Genomic DNA, 10297 nt, shown 5'->3' with positions numbered 1-10297 from the left:
AAGGCAGCCTGGAAGGTGGTCACCCAATGGTGGTGGTGCCCTATGATGACAGGCCACAGTCTCCTTGTCACCATTGGCGAGCACCTGGAAGCCCACTTGGGTAGAGTACCCCAGCTCAGTAACAGCCACTGGCCCAGCACACAAGAATTCTCCTTGGGGGATGGGGGATGGCGGCGGCCGGCGATGAGCAGCGGGAGCGCATGAGGAGCCGGCAGGCAAGGCTGGGGGGCCCTGGAGCGCGAGCCGCAGGGCGGAGGGCGGGGGCGAGAGCACAGTGGGCGGCGGCAAGGCAGTAGCCAAGAAGATGGTGGACAGCAACAACGGCAGCTAGCACGGCGGCGGTGGTGGCGGCAGCGGTGGCGGGAAGGGAGGCTTCCAGCCCGCACCCCGCGGTGGCGGCCAGCAGGAGAAGCAGAAGCTGGCCTCGAAGTGGCTGGACATCCAGAACAAGCGCTTCTACCTGGATGTGAAGCAGAACGCCAAGGGCGGTTTCCTGAAGATCGCAGAGGTGGGCACGGGCAGCTCCAAGAGCCGCCTCACGCTGTCGATTGTGGTGGCGGCCAATTTCTGTGACTCGCTGGGCGACTTCATCGATCACTACGCAAAGCTGGGCCCCAGCAGCCCCGAGCAGCTGGCAGCGGGCGCTGAGGAGGGCGGCAGGCCGGCGCACCTCAAGAGCGAGTTCCTGGTGTGTGAGAACTGCAAGTACTACCTGGATCTCAAGGAGAACCAGCGCGGCTCCTTCCTGCACATCCGCCAGACCGTCCACCGCGTCGGCGGCTTTAGCGCAGGCCCAGGGCCTGGCGGCCTCCAGAGCGGCCAGACCATCGTGCTGCCTGCGCAAGGTCTCATCGAATTCCGACACGCTCGCCAAGCTCCTCGATGACTACGGAGGTGAAGACCACGAGCTGGCCGGAGGCCCAAGAGGCGGTGCCGGTGGGGGGGGGGGGCTGTACGGGGAACTCCCGGAGGGCACCTCTATTACGGTGGACTCCAAACGTTTCTTCTTCGATGTGGGCTGCAACAAGTACAGAGTTTTTCTACTGTGTGAGTGAGGTGAAGCCGTCCTACTGCAATGCCATCACCATGCCCTTCAAGGCCTGGGGCAAGTTTGGTGGCGCCTTCTGCCGGTATGCGGATGAGATGAAAGAAATCCAGGAGCGGCAGAGGGATAAGCTTTACAAGCGTCATGCTGGGGGGGTGGTGAGGAGTCCTAAGGCGAGGAGGTGGATGAGGATTGAAATGGCAGCTTTCCCCCCTGGCCCTCCCCCACCCTGTTACCCGCGCCCCCCACCCCCCATCCCCCTGGCTAGTTCCCATTCTTGCTCATTCCCCTGTGAGCTAGTGGAGAGGGAGCCCGGGAGGCCACCAAGGGAGAAAAAAAAAACCAACAAAATTAAAAAAAATAATATAGTTAAGAGAAATAACCATAAGACAACAGTCTTGAACAGTGAGTAAAGCAGTAAAGTTCCAGAAATTGACAGCAACCTGCAGAGGACAACAGCATCTCCTCACCTGCAAGTATCTCAGCTTCTATTTCCCACCCGAGGTTCCTAAGCTCATCTAGATAATCCTGAAGGGGATAGATTTCGAGTCTGTGCCCCTAAACACATCTGACTTACCCAGATCCATCTGTGTATAACAGTTGAATTTGTGTTGTACCTGGGTAAATCTAAAGGATCTCTCCAGGCCGAGCCGCCGTTGCAGTGTCTATCCTTCACCTTTATTCTAATCAGCCTTTTGGATCGAGATCTTCACGGAAATTCTTGAGACAGAGAGACCTTTGCAGTTACCCAGTCCTGAGAGTCCAGGTTTATGAAAAGGAATGCAACTTTACACAATCATGGACAAGGCAAAAAAGAATTCAAGAAGCCATCAGTGAATCAAAACAAATTGGATTTTTTTTTAATGATTTTGCATGGAACCTGGCCCCATGTCTTTTCTTTGCAGAATTGTTTTCCGGGATGCAAAAATTCAAAAGCCAATGCTTGAACTAGAGAATTCATTACTAAAATAGTTTAAAAGTTGGGCAAAAGGATTTTTTTTTCAAAAAATAAAAGCAGTTTTACATTGGGGGTTGCTGAGGTAGGCACAATACGTCAGGCATAAAGCACAAGGCAAACTCGTTGAGTGGATGGGTTGCTGCTCACTAAAGTTCTTCCCTTGATCTCTAAAGGTGGAGGTCATTACCAAGAAGTGGCATTGGTGTGAATGAGAGCCAGATCCCATGGCTCTAGCATATGAGCAAGTGAATTATGGCTAATTTGGCTGTTATAGCCACTGATTGGCTGCATTTTTAACTGTAAAACTTGATGATTTTCTGCAAAAGGGACAGTATGGCTACAAGCCTGAGCTTTAATGGAATATGCATCCTCACAGAGAAGTTGGAAATAACTAAAACTGAAGTCTTAATTCACCTTCAGTTTAATCTGTGGATTTGTTCAAATACTAAAGATCCTCAGGTTCAGAATTCCAGCATCATTTATTCTTTAAAACAAATTTTTAAGAAATTGATCCATCTTATTAGTACCTCACAATCAAAGTTGGCAAATGATGGATGAATGATTAAAGCAGTGCACCCGGTGGAAGCTGAAATCCATCTGTGAATGGAATTGATGTGAACGTGAATATGCTGACTATATCCTGGAAACATTTTTATAACATCTTGAAATTGCAACATACTGGCATTGGCCAGTTTATCCAGCTGTCTTTCAAGAATAAAAGTTGGGGTTTTCATGGATCACCTCTTCTATATTTTAAGTGGATTTTCAGTAGAAATGATTTTTATTAATCAAGTTAATCCCACCCCATCAAAAGGTATTTCTAGAAATGTCACAGGCCTAGGAAACTTTGAATTGAATGGGAGCTAAGGTTCTTTGCAAAGTTTTCAGGTATTCTTTGTGTGACACCTTCTCAACCAGGAGGCAAGTAACCCCATCTCCACAATCTTAGTATTTTTTAACTGCATGCCTGCCCTTTATTTGAGCTGCCTTTTTAATTTATTGCATATCCTTTTTATTATCTTATTTTGGTATTCAATCTATACAATCGTTTTCTATTTATTGGGAAATAAGTAATATACAAAACGGTCATTTTCATGTATTTGTGGGTGGCTGAGAGGGAGGGAGATACTTATGTATATAAAATTAGGCCTTTAAAAAAAAACTAGACTATGACTCAGAATAATGTTGATCTTAGGTTCAAAGAAATAGAAGAGTCACAAACATTGGTGCCCTTTTCAGACTATTTCTCTACTCACATCATTCACATTAGAATTTTTAAACATTTTTTATAGCTTTTCTTTTCAAATTTTCTCCTTTGCCAAGAATGTTTACTAAATTGTATGGGAGCAATAGTATTTTTGATGTTTTAATGACATCCGTATACTTGTACTGTATTTTGTACCACAAGGCAGCTGTTTTCAATAATGTCTCGCTGTATTTACCCATGTGTTTTGAGTGTTTTGTTTCTTTGCTGCGGAGAACAAATTCCTAGTTTTAGTAAAGGAGATGAGAAGCTAGCATTAGGCTTGCAGAAACTGTTTAAGTTTCAACTCTGAGGCATCAATGGAAATTAAGGTTGCAGCTATTAGTTGATCGCTATAACTTTTGCATTTTCAAATCATGTACAATTCCTGTATAGACCAACTTATTTTCTTGCTTCAGTGGTGATTCTGTTGCTCAGCTGCAGTGAGCCAGTTCAATTTTGCAAAGGTGGAGTACCTCTCCTTTTCAAGGGAGTGGTTTATTAACCTTTTTTCTTTTCTTTTTATTTGGCTGAATTGCAGTAACTAGCCTTGCCTTTCTATTCTGTAGAAATGACAGGGTCTTCACAATCTTTACCAGTGGCTACTAAGCTATAATTAGCTGAATAGAAAGAATGTAGAAGTGGTCTGAGGCGTATAGAGTATATGCCAAGAACACTACCATATATGGCATCAGCTTTGGTTACCAGAGAAATTTTCTTAGTCATAAGACCATATAACAGTTATATATCATATGTAAGTCTTTAGATATCAATTTGAGAATCCTCCAAAAAAAGGAGCAAAGAATGTGTAAGCTATGTGATGGCAAAAGTAATTTATATTAAAATTTTGACCTGCCTGTGTAAGATTAAGTGGTGAATGTCCTAGTGGTGGGTTTTTTAGTCTTAAACCAACCTCTGAGGTTTATTTTTCCTGCAGGGGTGTTTCCTCGCCTCTCTTCCACTGTAGGAAGATTGCAGAAGGATGTGGATTAATTGTAGCATTTCACTGATCCTCATTCCTGTGACTAGGGACAATAGAAATCTGCAGAGCATGGAGATTCATTCATTAATACTAGCTTATTAAAGGAAATAGTCTTTGTTCCAGTTAGATAATGGCATTATACAAACTCTGGGAAGCAACTAACTTTTTTGTTTTGTTTTTAGCTGCTTACTACAAACGCTTTAGAAGTTGTTTTTAAAATTTGGCAAACATCCCAGCTAATGAAAATAGTTACATTCCTTAGAAATAGGGAACTAAAACTCCTTTTCAAAAAATTGAGTTTTATTTCAAACTAGCTACAGAGATAAGCCTTTTTTTTTCAAACAGTCAAAAGAGTCGGTCTCTGTGAAGAGATGTAACTCTAGGTTTCTATTGTCCCTTCTCATCATTTCAGCAAGTGAAATGGCAAATCTGGTGAGCAGATCTTTCAGTGCATATGCTGCACCAAACAAAATGTCAGTCTGTATAGCACCAAAAATCAATCTGAAAAGTAAACCCCAAACCCCCAAATACCCTATGGAACTGTTTGAGGCATATAGGTGGTACAACTGGCTGTAGCTGTGGTACACACATGGCTACTTGTAATGTCACTTTCCATAATTATTTACTGCAGAATGATTGAGAGACTTTTGGTGCAGGCAGCCATTAACCTCCTGCTTCCTTTGTTACGTCTGGGTCACGTTGCAGTAAATTGCAGGTCTTTTAAGAGTTTCAAGCTTCGGTTTTCTCAAAACAAAACAATTATCTTGTCTTATCTGAAAATGCAGGGTTGTGGGCAAAAGAGGCTGGTTACAATAATGCCCTCATATTGAGTGGTCTGTAAATGGCTGCACACTTCAGGCACTGTTGTTGACGAAGATGCTTAAATATGACCTTGACTGGCTTTACAGGGGTGTAGAATGTAATCTACACAAGGTGACTGTGCATCTACCTTTCTCTTGAGGTGGATAAAATTAAGAAGCTGGAGTGTGTAAACCATGCACATAAATATTCTTCACTGTAAATTTGGTTTTCATTTTTAACCCAATTATGTAATTTTTCCAATGCACAACTGATCTCTAAGTAGATATTCATTTGAAAATCGTGTGGCCTTGATCAGTGAGAAGGGAGAGGAAAGAAGTGACTTTTTGCTTATATGAAAATGACTTGTTTCCTGAGAGTTGTTCTATAACACTCTAGGTATGTTTTTGATTGTATCCTTTTTGATTGGGGAACGTTAATGTTTTGATCCTGGAGCTAATTCAATTGAGTTTTCTATGTATCAGAATTTCTCTGATGAATAACAAAGTTGACAGCTTTGATGTCCAATCTCAGGTTTTTTTTAAAATATAGTGGAGTGAAATCCCCACTATTATGAATTCTTTAAATCAATATTAATTTAGGACACTTTTAAAAGTCTTGTGCATAAGTAAGGCCTGTTCAGAGAGCAGACTTTTTTGCTCCTTATCCACAGTTGTGAAAAAGTGTCAAGTGATTTTTGCATTGTATATTTCCATTTTATCCCTGACATATTTCTCAAAGATAAAGCACTTTTTGATCATGAAATGCATAGGATCTTTGTGTGATGTGGATCATGGTTTCTCAGGCTCCCCTAGATATTCTGTTTATGAATATTATTCTAACTTTATGTCAGGAGAGTAGAAATCTTTGCTAACGTTAGAAAGTTTGTATTGTTGATTTAGAATACATTTTGATAGTTTCCAATGGATGGGAGAGTAAAAAATGCTGCATTAACAATTTAATAAGTTACTTTCCCTTAAGCCTTAAGGTAACTTTTTCTTTTCTGTCAACAACAGCACTGAAGTTACAGTAAATGAATGAGATTATCAGTTTTCAGGGTTGTTTTAAGAGTACTGTAAATCAATTAGCTATCTTCTGAAAGAGTTACAATTCCCATTCAGTATACTGGATAATGGGTGTAAGGGTGGGGGTAGGGCAGGGTGGGGGGAGATAGTTTGTAGAAAAGAAAAAAGAAAAAAAGAACCATGTTTACCTTAAAATACAGACAAGAAAAAAGTCCATATGTCCCATTTGAAATTCCATACTCAAGGTGGAAATGACAAATTACAGCCTCATTTCTTCTGCTTTTAATTTAGAAAAAAAGTATTCATTTTTAATATTAGCTTCAGAAGTTTCTTGAGATAACTGGACTCTTGAGTAGCAATTTCCATTGCCATATCTGACTTGACTGTCTAAGTCATCCTCAGACCTTATTCTTAAAACCTAGTTTCATTACTGGAACATGTGCAATCCACTTTTCAGTACTGAAAGTTAAATTCAGAAAATGGAAAAATAAAATTGCATCAGCATTGTAAAGATTTCTTGTCCTGGTGATTCCCAATTGCAATGTGTCCCCCTGAATCAAGCAAGGCCTTTGTGAATGCATTTTGTATTTCCTAATGCAGTATGGAATATACTGTCCACGTCTGTTCACAGTCTTACTCTCGTTTGAGACTCTAACTCATACTTTCTTGGAATTAGACATTCCAATTGGGACAGATAGAACCATGTTAAAGCAAGCAGATACCATATTGTTAGCTTTACCACAGTAAACTAGTAAAAGGAAGAGCACAACTTTATTAGAAGCTAAACTAGCATGATAGTGAAATTTTTTAACTCAACTTTTCTAATTGATTTTTGCATCCGGGAGCAATTTTTATTTTCCCCATGCTATATCTGCTATCCACTGACAAATAAGAGAGGGCACTGTAGGGAGCCAGGGTAAACGCCATTACAAGATGGCGCCCACTCCCTTGCAGCTTTGAGGTAACCACTCCATTTCAGGCAGTGCTTGGCGGGACGGTGGGTGCTGGGCTTTGCACATGCGCGAGCCACGTAGAGTCCCCAGCCAATCCCGTGGCACCTGGTGCCGGTGAAAGGCAGACGACCAATGATAGAAAGACCCGTGTTCCTATTCCCTATATAAGCGGCCATGTTTTGGGTGCACACTCTCTCGCGCTCAAGCTCTCCCATCAACTAAAAGGCTCTCCAATAAAGCGTGATCTGAGAAGACTCCCGGTGTGGAGGTCGTTTTTTCTCGCTGGCCGAGAAGGCGTTTGCCGCAAGTGGTGCCGAAACCCGGGACCCGCGCGAGAGGCCGAGCAAGAGCCAGAACTCAACACGCGGAGAGGGGACATCATTAAATATCCCCCGGTATGCTGTTCACTGTAGATTTAGATATTTATTGGTTGCTTGCATTGCTTCTTCCTTTGTGGCTTGTCTTTTTGATGGTGCACACTTGCCTCGAGGAGGTAGGGTTTGATTTAATCCAGGAAGGATGCAAAGTACTAACACGGCATCAGGATAGTCTATCAGAGTCAGCATCCAGTAAAGGTGAGGAAAATAGGCCTAAAAGAAAAAGGGAAAAAAGACAAAAGGATCCTAAAGAATTAAAGCAGGAGGGACTGCAGTCCTCACAAAAGGAGAAGGTTCTTAGGGAGGAGGGGGTCTCAAGGAGACCCCTATGCCCTTCTTTAAAAGGAAATCAGTTCTCAGACCTACATATGGAAGGGCGGGACCAAGAATGCAGTGATCTTGTGAATGACTCAGAGGAAGAAATGTTAGAGGAGGAGGGAGAGCATCTTGATCCAGCTCATAGTGAAGACTTAGAAGAGGCTGCGGCTGAGTATGAGGCAGACAGATATGGGGGGTGGCGCCCTGTAGGGGTGGGAGTACCGCAGCAGCCAGGAAGAGGAAACGGAGCTGGCCCTCACCCGTCGGCCCCCCCGCCCTGCCCGCCGGAGGGGCGGAGTCACTTTATAAAAGGAAGCACCTGGTCGCGGCTGGCGGCCGCTTTTCCAGTTTTTGAAAATCCAATTACTAATGAAAGAAATTTTGAGCCGGTTTCCTACTTCCAGCTTAAGGATTTAGTTGAGGCAGTCCGGACTTATGGAGTGACGGCTAATTATACCACTGCCCTGCTCCGAAGACTGACCGCCAATGCTATGACGCCCACGGACTGGTTTGAGGTAGCCCGTACCTGTCTCAATCATGGGCAGTTCCTCGATTTCCGGTCTATTGTTCAAGACAAGGCTCAAGCCCAATACAGACAAAATGTCCGTGACGGGCACCCGGACTGGACAGTAGATATGCTTCTCGGGCAGGGACCCTACACGGTAGACCAGACAGGATATCCCTTTGAAGTATACCGCCAGGTAAACGAGATCTTTTACAAGTCCTGGCGGGCCCTCCCAAACAAGGGAGAGATGGCTGGCAATCTAACAAAAATCATGCAGGCCCCTAATGAGCCATTTTCTGATTTTGTTGCCCATATGCTAGAGACAGCCGAGCGGGTGTTAGGAAATCTGGAAACAGCCATGCCATTTGTACAGCAAATCATTTTTGAACAAAGCACCAAGGAATGTCAGAGGGCAATTACCCCAGTAAGAACTCAAAGCCTAGAAGCTTGGTTAAAAGCCTGCAGAGAAGTAGGTGGCCCCCTGACCAATGCGGGGCTGGCGGCTGCTGTCTTGTCGGCTGCCGGGGCCGCAAAAGATAGTAAAGGAAAAGGGTGTTTCCGGTGTGGTCAGTTGGGACATTTTAGACAATAGTGCCCACAAAATGGTGGTCCTGCGCAAAACATAACCAGGCTGCCAAGGACTCCAGGAGTGTGTCCTCGTTGTAAAAAGGGAAAGCATTGGGTCAACGAGTGCAGGTCAGTTAGAGACATCAATGGACATTTTATCCCCCAAATTACTCCAAACGCTGATTCGGAACCAGAGCCAAAAAACGGGAAGGAGGGCCCTCATCCCCAGGGCCCGAAAATTTACGGGGCATTTCAGACTCTGGCTCCCGGACAGCACCCACAACAACCCCCCAGCCAAAGAGAGCAACCTCAGGCTCCGCAGGGTTGGACCTCTGTGCCACCTCCGGACGGGTATTAACACAGCAGATGGGTGTCCAGATTGTGGAGACAGACATGACAGGACCCCTAGATGAAGGCACTGTAGGAATAGTTTTAGGACGCTCCTCCTCCACAATGAGAGGATTAATAATTTTCCCGGGAGTGATTGACCCTGACTATACGGGGACTATCAAGGTCCTCTGCCATGTCCCCCATGGAGTGGTGTCCATTTCTCCCGGGGATAGAATCGCACAGCTCCTGCTTTTGCCTTCTCTTCATGGCAACTTCCCTGCTAAGGAGATAGAGGAGATAAAGGGCTAGGCTCCACTGGAGTCGACCTTACATGCCTGTTCATAACTTTAGACCAAAGACCCATGCTAACTCTCCAAGTGGAAGGGAGAAGATTTGAGGGACTGGTGGATACAGGGGCAGATCGAAGCATCATCCAAAGAGGGGAGTGGCCAAAGCAATGGCCAACTCAGAAATCCTCCCAGACCTTACAAGGGCTGGGCTATGCCGATGCCCCACAGTTAAGTGCAAAAGAATTGACTTGGAGAACAGACGAAGGCCAAGTTCGAAAAATGCAGCCATTTGTGGTAGACATCCCTGTCAATCTTTGGGGAAGAGATGTGCAGCAACAGCTAAAGCTAACTTTAACCAATGATTATTCTGAGGCCAATCAGAATATGATGAAACAGCAAGGATTTGTGCCAGCCTTGGGGCTTGGTCGGCGTCTCCAAGGACGCAAGGAGACGATAGAGCCACTTCATAAACAGGACAGGAAGGGTTTGGGTTTTTCTTAGGGGCCTCTGAAAACAAAGCTTCCACTGAAGGTGTGGTACCCATACCTTGGTTACCACAAAAGGCGGTGTGGGTTCCTCAGTGGCCCCTCTCTCGAGAAAAATTGGAAGTGGCTCAAACTCTTGTCCAGGAACAGCTGCAGCTGGGGCATGTTGAGCTTTCAGTGTCATCTTGGAATACCCCAATTTTTGTGATTAGAAAGGCCTCCGGAAAATGGAGATTATTACATGACCTTAGAGCAGTAAATGCCCAGATGCAAATTATGGGACCCATCCAAAGGGGACTTCCATGGCTCTCTGCGTTACCTCGAGAGTGGCCTATTTTAGCTTTAGATATTAAGGATTGCTTTTTTTCCATACCTCTTTATGAAAAGGATAGGGAGCGCTTTGCCTTTACTTTGCCCTCTG

General features: G+C 44.5%; 1 pseudogene; it reads left to right on the top strand.

The window, feature by feature from the left end:
* The first annotated feature begins 304 nt into the window (after positions 1-304).
* LOC138815529 (transcriptional regulator protein Pur-beta-like) lies at positions 305-1241 on the top strand (annotated as a pseudogene).
* Positions 1242-10297: the final 9056 nt, after the last annotated feature.

Source organism: Dipodomys merriami, unplaced genomic scaffold, assembly GCF_024711535.1.
Source record: "Dipodomys merriami isolate MVZ:Mamm:240054 unplaced genomic scaffold, mDipMer1.0.p SCAF_648, whole genome shotgun sequence".
NCBI classification, from domain to species: Eukaryota; Metazoa; Chordata; class Mammalia; order Rodentia; family Heteromyidae; genus Dipodomys; species Dipodomys merriami.
The sequence above is the reverse complement of the archived record's forward strand: the minus strand, read 5'-3'. Positions and strand labels throughout refer to the sequence as shown.